Source organism: Aotus nancymaae, unplaced genomic scaffold, assembly GCF_030222135.1.
Source record: "Aotus nancymaae isolate 86718 unplaced genomic scaffold, 86718_ANA_hifiasm-v0.15.2.pri h1tg000003l, whole genome shotgun sequence".
NCBI lineage: Eukaryota > Metazoa > Chordata > Mammalia > Primates > Aotidae > Aotus > Aotus nancymaae.
This window is the reverse complement of record NW_026988414.1, coordinates 36,275,515-36,291,184: the sequence shown is the minus strand read 5'-3', so window position 1 is coordinate 36,291,184 and position 15,670 is coordinate 36,275,515. Positions and strand designations below refer to the sequence as shown.

The following is a 15,670-nucleotide window of genomic DNA, read 5'->3' as shown; positions in this document are numbered from 1 at the left end:
CCAAACATATTAAACTCTAGATATAGTCTAAACCTAAGGTTATTTTTAAAACTCAAAACAGGGGCCGGGCTCAGTGGCTCACGCCTATAATCCCAGCACTTTGGGAGGCCAAGGCGGGTGGATCATGAGGTCAAGAGATCAAGACCATCCTGGTCAACAAGGTGAAACCCCGTCTCTACTAAAAAATACAAAAATTAGCTGGGCATGGTGGCGCACGCCTGTAGTCCCCAGCTACTCGGGAGGCTGAGGCAGGAGAATTGCTTGAACCCAGGAGGCCGAGGTTGCAGTGAGCCGAGATCGCGCCATTGCACTCCAGCCTGGGTAACAAGAGCGAAACTCTGTCTCCAAATAAAAAAAAAAAACTCAAAACGAGTGTGTAGAAACTCCTCAATTATCTGGATTAATCAGTTTTTATCCTGCCTGTATAGAAACAATGTCTTCCTCCTATAAATTAATTCCAAGTTTAGTAATTTTGAAAGGCAGAGAATTCATTTTTCCTTCCTAGGTATCCTTAAGCCAATCTTGTCTAACCCGCGGCCCACGACAGCTTTGAATGCAGCCCAACACAAATTCATAAACTTTCTTCAAGTGTGTTTTATGTGTGGCCCAAGACAATTCTCCTTTCAATGTGGCCCAGAGAAGACAAAAGTTTGGACACCCCTGGCCAGCAGTTAGCAGCACTCAAATCAAAAACAGGCCTTATTCCAAAAGTCTGTAAGTATATCTGGTTTTGGCCTTAGAAGCCCATTTTGCCACAGATCATTTTCTAAATGGGAGTTCCTAGGATGGCCCACCAATACTTATTAAGCTCACAGTATAACAGACGAGATAGTGAGCTACCAAGCCTAGCCAAGAAGTTTTTTTTTCATCTGCTTAAGTGCCCAAACAAGCACTCAGTGAAGATCTAATGTTGAGAATCACCAAGCATGGGACCTTTTCTAAGAAGTAATTTAAATATGCCTGATTTAAAGTGAATCCAGGGCCAGGCACAGTGGCTCACACTTGTAATCCCAGCACTTTGGGAGGCAGAGGCAGGTGGATCACCTGAGCTCAGGAATTCAAGACCAGCCTGGCCAACATGGTGAAACTCCGTCTTTACTAAAAATACAAAAAAATTAGCCAGGTGTGGTGGCACGCACCTGTAATCCTGGCTCTTTGAGAGGCTGAAGCAGGAGAATCACTTGAACCCAAGAGGTGGAGGTTGCAGTTAGCCAGGATTGCACCACTGCACTCCAGCTTGGGCAACAAGAGCGAAACATCATGTGAAAGAAAGGAGAGAGAGAGAGAAAGAGAGACAGAAAGAAAGAGAGAGAAAGAAAAAGAAAGAAAGGAGAGAGAGAAAGAAAGAAAGAAAGAATAAAAGTGTACCACTCCGATGCAGGTACTCCTACTCCTGATGTAACAAAGTAATGAATGACTTAAAAACTCAATTTTTAAAAACCTAACATCAGCTGGGCGCAGTGGTTCATGCCTGTAATCGCAGCACTTTGGGAGGCCGAGGTGAGTGGATCACCTGAGGTCAGGAGTTTGAGACTGGTCTGACCAACACAATGAAACCCCATCTCTACTAAATACAAAAAATTAGCCAGGCATGGTGGCGCAGTAATTTCAGCTACTTGGGAAGCTGAGGCAGGAGAATTGCTTCAACCCAGGAGGCAGAGGCTGCAGTGAGTCAAGATTGCACCACTGCACTCCAGCCTGGTTAACAAGAGTAAAACTCGGTCTCAAAAAACAACATAAAGCCCCTAGCACAGTAATTCAGAACTTTTTTTTAAAAAAAGATATTTATGAGGAGAGACTAGGGCAAAACGAAAGACTGCAAATTATCTTCACTGGCTAAAACAGTGATCAACTTTACTTGTATTCGGTCTTTTGTTATCAAAACCAATTGCTGTGTTTTTCGGAGGCTATCTGTAATGCAAGACGCAGTAAAGCATGATGGCTGAAAATACAGATTCTGGAACTAGATTACCTGGGTTCATATCCCAGGTAACACTCTTAATAGCTTTATCATCTCCAGTGGGTTGTTTAACCTCTATCTGCTCCAATTTCTTCCTCTATAGAATAAGTATGATATGAGTCCCTTAGAGGACTGCAATGAGGACTAAATGAATTAATCCACATAAAATACTTAGAATAGAGCTTTAAATAATAAAGCACACAATAACTGACCACTATTACCTAGATATTAAAAAATAAGTAGGATTTAGAAAAGTAACTGCAGGGAAGAGAGGCATTATAGGCTGAAGTAACAATCAAAGGAACAGAGGTAGAAAAGTCATACACAGGTGGGCAAAAAGGTATTGTTCTATTTCCCTGGAGAATAATATTCACGAGGAAGAACAGTAAAGACTGGAATAACGAGGACCCAAGAATGCTGGCCCTCAATGTCAGACCAAAAAATATGGCTTTTACTTAGAAAGCAGCCACTTAAATATTTGATCTGATTAAATATTTCTTTGCCATGGTTAATTATCAAGGTTATCAAATCATATCATTAGGCCGGGCACAGTGTCTCACGCCTGCAATCCCAGCACTTTGGGAGGCCATGGCGGTCAGAGCACCTAAGGTAGCAAGTTCGATACCAGCCTGGCCAATGTGGTAAAACCTCGTCTCTACTAAAAATACAAAAATTAGCCAGGTATGGTTGCATGCACTTGTAGTCCCAGCTAGCTACTCAGGAGGCTGAGGCAGGAGAATTGCTCGAACCTGGGAGGTGGAGGTTGCAGTGAGCTGAGAGCGCACCACTTCACTCCAGCCTGGGCAACAGAGTGAGACTCTGTCTCAAAAAAAAAAAAACAAAACCATTACTACTAATGCAATTGTGATTTTTTGCAATCCCAAAAATGCATTTGTTCTGCTAACATTGTCATAATCTATCACTGAACTGCTGCATATCTGAATTATCTCTGAAATCCTCACTGTGCCTAGTACATAGTAAGCATTCAACAAATGTTTACCAAATCACTATTATTATCATTTTGTGTATGTGTAAGACAGTCTCCCTCTGTCACCCAGGCTGGAGTGCAGTGGTGTGATCTTGGCTCACTGCAACCTCCACCTCCTGGGTTCAAGTAATTCTCCTGCCTCAGCCTCCCGAGTAGCTGGGAGTACAGGTACCTGCCACCACGCCTGGCTAATTTTTTGTATTTTTAGTGAAGATGGGGTTTCACCATGTTGGCCAGGCTGGTCTCAAACTCCTGACCTCAGATGATCTGCCCGCCTTGGCTTCCCAATGTGCTGGGATTACAGATATGAGACACCAGGACCAGCCCCAAATCACTATTTTTTAGCGGCCAACAGAAAGCAGTGAAATAGAGACAGAGGTTAATCCCCAAAAGAAATATAAATTATAAATGAGGCAAATAAAGTAACCTAGATAATAGTTTACAATTAAGCTAAAATAAAAGTCACTGCTGATCAACATACTTAACTAAAACAGGGTTTTTGTTTTTTGTTTTGAGACGGAGTTTCGCTCGTTACCCAGGCTGGAGTGCAATGGCGCAATCTCAGCTCACCACAACCTCCGCCTCCTGGGTTCAGGCAATTCTCCTGCCTCAGCCTCTTGAGTAGCTGGGATTACAGGCACGCGCCACCATGCCCAGTTAATTTTTTGTATTTTTAGTAGAGACGGGGTTTCACCATGTTGACCAGGATGGTCTCGATCTCTCAACCTCGTGATCCACCCGCCTCGGCCTCCCAAAGTGCTGGGATTACAGGCGTGAGCCACCGCACCTGGCCCAAAACAAGGTTTTTTAAAAAATCAACCTTACTCTTCATTAAAGGCAGATAAACTAAATCCTTGTGTGTTTTTTTGGTTTGAGAGCTGCCCAGGCTGGAGTGCAGTGGTGCAATATTGGCTCATAGCAACCACTGTCTCCCAGGTTCAAGTGATTCTCCCCTTTCCAGAGTAGCTGGGATTACAGAAACCCACCACCAGGCCCCGCTAATTTTTGTATTTTAGTAGAGATGGGTTTCACCATGTTGGCCAGGCTGGTCTTTTAACTCCTGACCTCAGGCAATCCACTGGCCTTGGCCTCCCAAAGTGCTAGGATTATAGGCATTAACCACCGAACCCAGTCAATCCTTGGGTATTTTTGGATTACAGGAGTGAGCCACATCCTTATGTATTTTTAAGTCTCATAAAATTTAGCTGTCAAATTGGTACAGCTTTTTCAAAGGATTATTTGGGCAATATAGTTTTAACGAACTACCCGGCAGTCTTTTTTTTTTTTTTTTTTGGAGACAGAGTTTGGCTCTTGTTGTTTGGGCTGGAGTGCAATGACAAGGTCTTGGCTCATTGCAACCTCCGCCTCCCAGGTTCAAGCGATTCTCCTGCCTCAGCCTCCCAAGTACCTGGGATTACAGGCGCCCGCCACCTTGCCCGGATAATTGTTTTTGTATTTTTAGTAGAGATGGGATTTCATCATGTTGGCCAGGCTGGTCTTGAACTTCTGACCTCAGGTAATCCACCCACCCTGGCCTTCCGAAGTGCTGGGATTACAGGCATGAGCCACTGAGCCTGGCCCTGGCAGTCTTAAATGGAGATAAACTTAAGGTCAGTTTCCTAACCCAGGACAAAATTATGCTAAGCAGTAAGAATAAAGGTCTAACTCCTGACTTGACTCAAAGTAATTACAGGAAAGGACAGCTTACTGTAGCCATAGGTTTCCATGGAGTACGCACTTTATCTACCTGTACACCATAGACGTCAATGCTAATTACAGCAACAAAAAGGGCCACCCTCCCTCATCCTGAGTATGGACTCCTGAAATTTACTATCCTAAAGTCTAAAGATCACCTTGCAATCAATTGTTTGTGCATTTCTTACAAAATACAAAAACAAAACACACTGGGCATGGTCACTCATGCCTATTATAATCCCAGCACTTTAGGAGGCCAAGGTGGGAGGATCACTTGAGCCCAGGAGTTCAAGACCAGCCTAGGCAACACAGTGAAACCCTCATCTCACAAAAAAGCTTAAAAGGTTAGGGTGGTTGACACCCATAGTCCCAGCTACTAAGGAGGCTGAGGTGGAAGGACTGCTTGAGCCTGGGACACAGAACTGCAGTGAGCTATGATTACCACTGTCACTGCACTCCAGAGGGCAACAAAGCAAGACCTTGTCTCAAAAACAAACAGGAAACAGCAATTTGAGATACCAGTAACAAGTATATGGTAAGGCCGGCACAGTGTCTCACGCCTATAATCCAAGCACTTTAGGAAGCGTAGGCGGACAGATCACTTGAGGTCAGAAGTTCAAGACCAGCCTGGCCAATATGGTGAAATCCCACCACTACTAAAAATATTTAAAAATTAGCCAGGTATGGTATCTTGTGCCTGTAGTCCCAGCTACCCGGGAGGCTGAGACAGGAGAATCGCTTGAACCCAGGAGGCAGAGGTTGCAGTAAGCCGAGATCGTGTCATTGCACTCCAGCCTGGGCAACAGAGTGAGACTCCCCAAAAAACAAATAAACAAACAAACAAAAAAAAAATTACAGGGCATGGTAGTGCATACCTGTAATCCCAGCTACTCAGGAGGCTGAGACAGGAGAATGGCTTGAAACCAGGAAGGGGAGATTGCAGTGAGACAAGGTATCACCACTGCACTCCAGCCCAGGTGATAAAGCAAGATTCCATCTCAACAAAAAAACAGAGAGTTTATTAAGCATACATTCCCAAATAAACTGATTGTTTTCTGGTGGCAATAGGGGGGAACCAGCTTCCCAAAAATGTCAGTCAGTGCTTAATTAAAAAAAAAAAAAAATCGGTGGGCGCATCCCTGGGAGAGTAAGCAAGTTACACATTTGGCTTTTGTGAGCAATCAATCATTCTGGTAACACAAACATAAAGCAAAGTAGATCCAGATTTCTATATATCTTCCTCTAAAGTACTTTTAAGTTACAATTTCAAACTTAAAAAGTTCCAAGCTCAGTCTTGTCCTTTTTTAAACCTGAAAGTATTACAATTTAAAACTCTGAAATGTAGTCACTTAAACATGTTCCTGTCACTATTAACAACAACACTCCATTATTCACTTTTGGTACTGTCTCCAGATGATTTTTAATCCCTGCCTGACTTGTCCCTACCAACAAGTACTTGGATACCATCTTTACCCTGCCTGCCCCCACTACTTGGTTGTGCCTAGGGAATTATAATTGCAGTGATCTCGCCTTTAGAATATCCTCAGAGCACAAAGCTTCTTTGTATAATGGTAGAGGGAGGGTGCCCTCCAGGCTCCACAGAAAAGGGTGGGTGGTGACAACAGAGGAAGAGCAACTGGAGCCACTGTGGTGGCCCTCAGTTCTAGTTCAATGTTGTTTGTGGGGTTTTACTTGTAGCGACCAGCCAGGGTTCTGTTCAGCCTCTGCACCTCCTCCCATGTCGGGGGTGGAGAGAAGAGCAGGGCCTATCCTGGCAGATGGGCACAATCACCAAGCCCAGAAGACCCGGGAGCAGACAGAAGCAAGAAATTTGGGAGAAAAGCAAGCAATAACTGTCTTGAATTGCACCCCTCTATGCTGTTCTCGAGACCTCAAGTGAGGAAGTTTTGACAACGAAAGTTATCACCCCAATTAATCAGTGGTTAGTACTGGCATTACAGGCACTCAATAGATGCTCAAATATGTATTGAGGTGGCAATAAATATCTACATAGAAAAACAAATCTATAAAAAAATGTTTTAACAAGATAGCATAAAAGCCAAATGAAAAATACTTTTTATTAATTATGAATCCCTGCTGGGCACAGTGGCTCATGCCTGTAGTAATCCTAGCACTTTGGGAGGTCGAGGCAGGAGATTACTTGAGCTCAGGAGTTCAAGACCAGCCTGGGAAACACAGCAAGACCCTGTCTCTTTCATTATGAGTCTCAACTCTTCTCTATTTGTAAATGTAATTATTAAATGAATACCTGTTTTACTTTCGGCCTACTCTACTTCAGTTTAGTCTGAGAAACTGCTTACTTTTTAGTTCTCTGACAATAAAACAGATTTCAACAGAAGGTCAGCATGCAGCATCTGCAGCCACTAAAATCCAAGGTGCAGAAGCAGAATGGAAGAATGGACAGGCAACTTTTCAACTCCAAGAATATCCCAAATTGTCCTACTACCTAACTGCTTGCTATTTTTTCTTCCATGAATATAAGTTCGTTTTCTTTTTCTTTTTTTTTTTTTTTTGAGACAGGGTCTCACTCTATTGCTCAGGCTGGAGAGCAGTGGCATCATCTTGGCTAACTGCAATCTCCACTTCCCAGGCTCAGGCAATTCTTGTGCCTCAGCCTCCCAAGTAGCTGGAATTACAGGCATGTGCCACCATGCCCAGCTAATTTTTGTATTTTTAGTAGAGACAGGGTTTCACCATGTTGCCCAGGCTGGTCTCAAACTCTTCAGTTCAAGTGATCCACGGCCTTGACCTCCCAAAGTGCTGGGATTACAGGCGTGAGCCACCGCACTGAGCCCCTTCCATGTATATAGTTATTCCTCTTACTACTACTTCCCTATATTTTTCAACAAAGTCAAAGGATCAGTTTATACACCAAAACTCACAATCTCTCACTCCCTTATTTCTATACATATTTAACCACAAAAGCAGAAAACGCAGTGATAGCTTTCTACAGTATGACTTAACTTGATAAACCCTAATATACTCCCATCATTCAACTCTTAACACCTGTCCAACATCACTGCAATTAACTGCTCTAAGCAGTCCCAAGAACAGCGCTAATATCCATTTAAGTAGAACAGAAAAAAAACTGAATCCACTCTGGGTAAGGCCTGCAGGTAAGAATCGTTTATTCTCCTTCTGTGAGCCTAAGACCACTTTTGTTAAACATCTTTAGTTTTTTAATACACAATTTCTTTTAATACATTCCTCTAAGACAGCAGCAAAAGCAAACTGAAACTTCCTATCTACCACCCTCAATCATGTTTTAAAATAATAATAAAAAAGACAACAGAAACCACTTCAAAGGTACCTTTCCCTTGAGCCCCCAAACAGCATTCATCCTTGACAACTGTTCTGAAAAATACTCCGCCATTATCTGCAAAAGCAGTAGGAAGTTGAGTCTTGTCCTTGGTTTGCACTTCCCCTCCTCTCTCCAAGAAAAAATGAAACAGCAGGAAGCATAAACAACCACTTAATGGAAAATACAAATGGGTAAATATTTTCAAAATTGGCTAAAAAGCCTCAGGTCTTCAGAAATTCAGGAATGCTAGTGTAGGGGGAAACAGGAGAGAAAAATAACTGCATTTACCCCTCCAAGTGAGCACTGTAAGAAAACGAGAGCAAATGCGGCACATAGCTACTATACTTTCTCTCCTTCATTTAACAGATACTTTTTTTTTTTTTTTTGGAGACAGAGTGTCAATCTGTCCCCTAGGCTGGAGTGCAGTGGCACGATCTCAGCTCACTGCAACCTCTATCTCCTGGGTTCAAGCAATTCCCCTGCCTCAGTCTCCCAAGTAGCTGGTATTTCAGGCGCAAGCCACCATGCCCAGCTAATTTTCGTATTATTACTAGAGATGGGGTTGCACCATGTTGGCCAGGCTGGTCTTTAACTCTTGACCTCAAGTAAACCAACAGCCTCGGCCTCCCAAAGTGCTGGAATTACAGGCATGAGCCACTGCCCCCAGCCAACAATGGTTATTTTCTAAATAGCTTATCCTGTACGTTATTTCTCCAGCCTCATAACGAAGTTTACTATTTTAAGCTGCGTTCTTTGGTTCAGCTGAGCATGGTGATGAAAAGCCCTTTTCCATGAAAAGTTCACATGGAGCCCTAGGGCCAGCACCAACCTAGACCTCATGGTAGAGCCCACAATGTGTATGGATGAAACGGTCAGTTACAGCTGGGCTAACAGTTGCAAAGCTGCAAAGCAGGGCTAGATCATACAGCACCTTTGTGTGGATTACAAAAGGTGTCCCTTCTCTGAGGGCACACAGTTCCACATGAGGTACTCATCTTGGTAAGTGGAGCACAGAATAGATTCCTACCCTCACTTGCCACTTGAAACAGGTATCCCTGTGCTGGGTGCAATCTCTACGATCCTACACAGCACCACTGTTAAAAAGTGTACCTGGGGGCCGGGCACGGTGGCTCACACCTGTAATCCCAGCACTTTGGGAGGCCGAGGCGGGTGGATCACGAGGTCAAGAGATCTAGACTATCCTGGTCAACATGGTGAAACCCCATCTCTACTAAAAAAAAAAAAAAAAAAAAAAAAAAAAAAAAAGTGTACCTGGGCAATGCTGCACCTCCAAAGTGGGTCTCCAGAAAGAGGAACCTTAATAAAGACAAACAGGCACTTCACAAATTTCACTCTCAGAAAGCCTTAGATTTGTTAATATAAATTCATTCATAAACACATCAGGACTACAGGAAAAAAGGTCTAGCAGAGAAGGAAAACTAGCAAATTTGGGAGAAAGGACACTCTTCCATCTTGATGGATAATCAGTTGTTTCCTAAAGACCTTAATCTTTAACCATAGGTTCAGACAGCTGAACCTCAAATGTTGGTCATAAGCTAAAACAATCACTAGCATCTACAGAAGGATGGACTATCTTTCTCTTAAGAAAGACATGGGCCGGGCGCGGTGGCTCAAGCCTGTAATCCCAGCACTTTGGGAGGCCGAGGCGGGTGGATCACGAGGTCAAGAGATCGAGACCATCCTGGTCAACATGGTGAAACCCCATCTCTACTAAAAATACAAAACTAAGCTGGGCATGGTGGCGCGTGCCTGTAATCCCAGCTACTCAGGAGGCTGAGGCAGGAGAATTGCCTGAACCCAGGAGGCGGAGGTTGCAGTGAGCTGAGATCGCGCCATTGCACTCCAGCCTGGGTAACAAGAGCGAAACTCCATCTCAAAAAAAAAAAAAAGAAAAGAAAGACATAATCGGGCTGGGCATGGTGGCTCACATCTATAATCTCAGCACTCAGGGAGGCTGAGGTGGGCAGATCATCTGACATCAGGAGTTCGAGACCAGCCTGACCAACATGGTAAAACCCCATCTTTACTAAAAATACAAAATTAGCCGGGCATGATGGTACATGCCTGTAATCCCAGTTACTCAAGAGACTGAGGCAGGAGAATCGCTTGAACCCAGGAGGCAGAGGTTGCAGTGAGCTGAGATCGTATCATTGTACTATAGCCTAGGCAACAAGAGTGAAACTCCATCTCAAAAACAAAAAAGATATGATCACATGTTTACGTTTGGGAGTTTTACTTTCTCCAAATTTTCCTTCTCTGCTAGACCCTTTTTGCCCTTATCCTAACTTTAAAACCACATATAGGCCGGGTGCGGTGGATCATGCCTGTAATCCCAGCACTTTGGGAGGCTGAGGTGGGTGGATCATGAGGTCAGGAGTTCAAGACCAGCCTGGCCAAGACGGTGAAACCCTGTTTCTTAAAAAAAAAAAAAAAAGAAAGAAAGAAAACCCACATATAGTTGACGCATGTACTTATAATCTGTAAAACCTGATAAATAACCCTGGTAGGTGGTGGGCCCCTTAGCTAATTCCATGGAAATCATAGGAATGGACAACCTAGATTAAGAGTGGTATGGCATCCAACCCTATATGCTCCACAAAAGAGGTAAAGTATCACATGGGTCAAAATTCCATCCCAGGGCTAACACCCTTTTCGGCCTTAGCCCACCTGCACCCAGATGAATAAACAGCCATGCTGCTTACAAAAAAAAAAAAAAAAAATTCCATCCCAATCATCCAGGAATGGGAACAGAAAGGCAGCCTAAGGAAGAGCTGAGGCCTAGGCTGGGACAAAGCTAAGATAGTGGTTCTCAACCTTCAGTGGACATAAGAATCTATTGGGGAGCTTTCTCAGAATCAGATGTCTGGATCCCTCCCTACCTTAATAAATCGGAACGTCCTGGAGCACATCTATTTTGACAAAGCTCAAACTGCTGACGCAGGTCCACTAGAAAGTTTAGAAATAATAAGAAATCTTCCGCACCTACCAGCAGTTCCAAAATAAAAGTCACCCATTGCAAAACTAGGTTTAGCAGGTCAGAAAGGGGTGAGAGGATCACCAGCCTGCATGTCTAACAGGCTGTGCTGAGCTGAAGCCTGTAGGAGAGGTCCATTGTTATGTGACAAAAACTGTGTTCTATAAACAAAATTTTTTGTATGAGAAATACTTCAAACATCTGAAAAATATTTAGAATATACTAAATATGTCTGTATCCTACACCCAACATTACAAAATCTGAATTTACAATTACCTGAGATTTATTTTTAAAGTAATAGAACATGAACGGTATAAATAAAGGCCTTTGTGTACCCTTGTCTAATTCCATTCTTCATCTTCTCATCCCAAAGACAATCACTACTCTTAATATTCATATTTTTATATTATCACCACATACAGGCATAGCCACAAACAATATTATTTTGCATGTTTTCAGATTTTACACAAGTGGAAAGATTCTGTAAGCATTATCCTGACTTGCTTCCCAACTCCATATTATGTTTTTGAGATTCACCTATTTTAATGCATGTGGCTACAGTTTATTTTTCATAGTGCTGTAATATTCAATTGTGTGGGTCTATCTAAAAATGCATGTATTTTCCTGCTGGTGGACATTTAAGCTGGAATGAGCATTGTTGTATTTTTTTTTCCATACTTATTTTCTTGAACAAGTGTGCAAGGATTTCTTAGGGTATATACCCAGAAATGGACATTTTAGGTAAATGAATATGTCTGCCCATCTTCACACTAAACACTAAATACCACTACTCTCCACGGTGGTTGGATCCATTTACATTTCCACTACAGTGCATAAAAGTTTATTTCTCCATAACCTTAATAATACTCGATTTATCACAGCATTACATTTTTGCCAACCTGATCGGTATGAAATGGCATCTCACTGTTTCAATTTGCATTTCCCTGATAAGTCTCTCAAAGTACATTTTCTTGCTTTTAAGCATTATTTGCCAAATATGTGTTTCTTAAGAGTTTTTTAGAAAAATCTAACTCATCTTGTCTGAATTGGGGCAGTCCTTCTCAAAGCACCCTGCCAACAGCCACCACAGCTGGAAAGCTAAGGTGCAGAAGGGCAGCAAGAAAACAGCTGACTTAAACAAGGAATCATCTTGGACAAAGGGCCTTAATTAATGCATTTGCTAATTAGTCTTTCCCTTCCCTCTTTTGTCAAGCCTTACTTCCAAGACAATACTGCAGGCACTGGGGGCCTGCATCCTTAGAACAGGAGGGAGAATGAGGGGGAGGGGGTGCTCAAGCTAGAACGTTTCTCTAAAAGTATAGCTGTCCTTACTCAAAGAAAAGAAGCGACTGCAGACCGATACATACTCAACCTTGTAAGCTACCATCCACCTCCAACAGACTCCTTTCAAACTCTTCACGTTTGGCACCTTCTTTGAAACATCCCAATCTTTTTCTCTAGACTAGTCACCGTCCCCCGCCCTTCAGCAACCCTTTCATCTCCCTTCCCCCACAATGACTGAATACCCTCTCTTTTTTCCCCATTCCATTTTCTATCTCCACGGGACCCTCTTCCCTGCCTGCAATACGTTGCTCGCTCTCTCCCTCGCCCCTAGAACTGCAAGTCCTTTCCCCTTGCCTTTCCAAGAGACGTCCACAGTCAAAACAACCCACCTCATCATCCACCCCAAATAAAAACGGAAATCCCATGTATGACACGCTAGGCAGGCGGGTGACTCGGTCCCAATCCTCCCAGCTTCCTTCCCACTTCACGCCTGGGATAGCTGTTCTTTCTCTGGGAGTTCTCCAAGTGTGGTAGGTCCAAACCACCTGGAAAAAACTCACATGGCCTTCTGTGCCGTAAATGTCTTTACCAGGGCCATGTATGCATTTCTGTATTCGGCATGAACGAAATTCGGGCCATTTACTGAAAAAAGACACCTTACAGGCGCCTCCACAAAAGCGAGCAGGCCTCCCTCCCAGTAATTCCAGCTGAATTGGTTTAGTCCGTGCAGTGGTGGGGAAGGTGGCCTGGCAGAGACCAAACGGTCCCCACGATAAGAAGTTTCCGAAGCTCTGCCCTACTCAAGAAAGCCCTCTCCCCGAGAGCACACCCTGCACATAAGTCTCTCCCGCTGCGGCTCCCCAGGGCACCACCAAGCTCCCAAGCCGGCCCCCTGCTCTTCCGTCCCACCCCACAAGAGACCATTACTCCCAAGCTAGCCCAAAAAGGGTTGAGTGGGTGTGCCAGGGTCCAGGGCCTGACTCCCTCCCCCTAGATCAATCTCCCTGGGCCGGGGAATCGGCCTCCTCCCAGCCCCCTCTGCTCGGGGCCCGCGCCAGCCCAGGGTGGCCCTGGGTCCCAGCCAGGTTACGACTCTCACCAGCTATGTGACCTTGGGCAAGTCACTTCCCCCTCTAAGCCTCGGTTTTCTCCTCCGCCGAACAGAGACCTAGAGAGGTCCTGCCCTGAACACCCCGGGGGAGGGGGCTACCCACCCGGTGGGAAAACGCTTTGTGAGCCGCTCCGCGAGGCAGAGGAGCAGGTCTCGCAGGGGCTCCGGGGCCGGACAAAGCTGACCCGGACAACGCTCCTCCCCCTCGACGGGGCCGGACGGCTGGACCACACGCCTCCGGCCCCCACCCGCCGGACTAACCCACGCCCCTCCCCGCCTGGCCCGCTCCGGGACCCCGTACCTGTTCCCGGCGCTCGGGCGCAGGCGCCGCCACCCTGAGCGCCCGCCCGGAAAGGCCCGTGGCCCAGAGGGCTGAGGCGGTCTGTGGCGGCGGGCTCCGGCCGGGGCGGCGGCGGTGGGGGGCGCGGGCGGCGCGGGGGCCCGAGCTCGGCGGGGCCCGGCCTGGGAGACGACGACTGAGGCTGGAAGTGCGCAGCGGCGGCGGCTGCTGAGGCGGCGGCGGCAGCAACCGCGGCGGCGGCGCTTCCGCTCATGGCGGGGCCGCGAGCAGCGGCTCCGGCTGCGACTCGACTCCGGCGCGGCGGGCGCTGGCTGGGCCCCGGCCGGCGACAGCAGTGGTAGCGACGGAGGCGGCTCCCGAAGGGGGAGGAGGCGGAGCCGGGAAGCGGCGGCGGCGGCGGAGGGGGCGGGGACGCGGAGGGGGCGGGGACGCCGAGCCGCCGCCGCCAATGGGCGCGGGGCTCCTCAGATGCGGCTCCGGCGGGGGGCGGGCGGGCGGCGCCGAGGGGTATCCTCAGTCTCCGCCGCTCCCTGAGGCGGGGAGGCCGAGCACGGGCCACCCGCCGGGAGAGCCCGGCTCCAGGAGCTACTTCGTCCCTGGGGCGCGGCCGCGGGCCTCTGGGGCTAGGCCTCGCGCGACCCACGACTGAGCTGCGCTTGGGCTACGCTGCGCCGGGGTTCGCTCCCGTGAGGGGGCCGGGGGTTCGGCCCAGATAGCTCCTGCTCGCAGCCCGCCCCTCAGACTCCCTCCTCCGCTCCCCCGCACTGGAGCCGCAGCCTCCTCTCCCTCTCTTGGCTGTTTCCTTAAAGTTTTTCCCTTTCAGACACTTAGGAAAGAAACTCTCCCTTCTGTTCTTAGGCTGCGTTTCAGTGATAAATTAGTCCTCGCGGACCCAGAGAGAATAGTAGAGGCAGAAACTAAAGAGATGGAGACGAGCTGCGGTCCCTGAGTCCCCGAGACCATCTTGAATGCTTAGCTGAAGCCAGCCGGACTCAGCCCTGCATCTCGCCCCTTTCTCTGACTTTCTCTTCCTCTTTCTCACTTTAGATGCCCTTGTTGTTAGAAAACTTAGAGAAAAACATCCAGCCCAAGTGGGCCTAGTAAAAGAGGGGGAGGCTGTAAGGTAAGGAAAGGCTTTTGAGCTGTGCCGACGGCTTTCCTATGAGGGGAAGAATTACGCGAGTTGGTGACCCCCTTTGGGCCCTTCTCCACTTGGATGTGATGTTGCTCACTGAAACCGTTTCCTCCTCATATTTCTCTGACTCTCATATCAACGCCGTAGAGGAGCAAAATAAACTCATCCATGTGTTAGGGGTGCCTCTAAGTGCAGGCACGTGGGTGGGCCAGGGTGCGGCTAAACTGCTGAGTAGATCATTTCAATAAAGTCTTATCCTTAGCCTTTCCCCACGTACAGCAACCAACTGAGCTGAGAGAGAAAGAGCTCTCTTTGAGTCTTTGACAACAGACATTTCAAATTCCATGCTGATGCTTAATAGGTACCTGATCTTTCTTTCATGCTGGTTTTTCCGTCATCACCAATGGGAATACAAGGATAAAAAAGATAATAGTGGAGGACTTCAAAGAATTTACAATCTCATTGGAGGACAGTGAGATATTTTTAGAAGTTAAAAACTTACCCGTGCACGGTTGCTCACTCCTGTAATCCCAGCACTTTGGGAGGGTGAGGCGGGCGGATCACCTGAGGTCGGGAGTTCGAGACCAGCCTGACCAACATGGAGAAACCCCATCCTATTAAAAATGCAAAATTAGCCAGGCTTGGTGGTGCATGTCTGTAATCCCAGTTACACAGGAGACTGAGGCAGAAGAATCGCTTGAACCCAAGAGGCAGAGGTTGCGGTAAGCCGAGTGAGCCGAGATGGCGCCATTGCACTCCAGCCTGGGCAACAAGAGCGAATTTCTGTCTCAAAAAATAAATAAATAAATAAATAAAAACTTACAGATGAATAGGCGCGTTCACCAAGTGGGGCAGGTTGGGGAAAACTGGACTAGGAAA

The 15,670-nt window shown here is 46.4% G+C and overlaps 1 protein-coding gene across 2 annotated transcripts in view; it reads right to left on the bottom strand.

Annotated features, from left to right (window-relative positions):
* Window positions 1-13,675, bottom strand: part of RNF38 (ring finger protein 38) — a 141,676-nt gene extending 128,001 nt beyond the window's left edge. For both annotated transcript variants that reach the window (XM_064380000.1, XM_064380002.1), the window contains exon 1: window positions 13,657-13,675. The gene's annotated coding sequence lies outside the window, so the exon portion shown is untranslated. The remainder of the gene's footprint in view (window positions 1-13,656) is intronic.
* Between the last annotated feature and the right edge of the window lie 1,995 nt (window positions 13,676-15,670).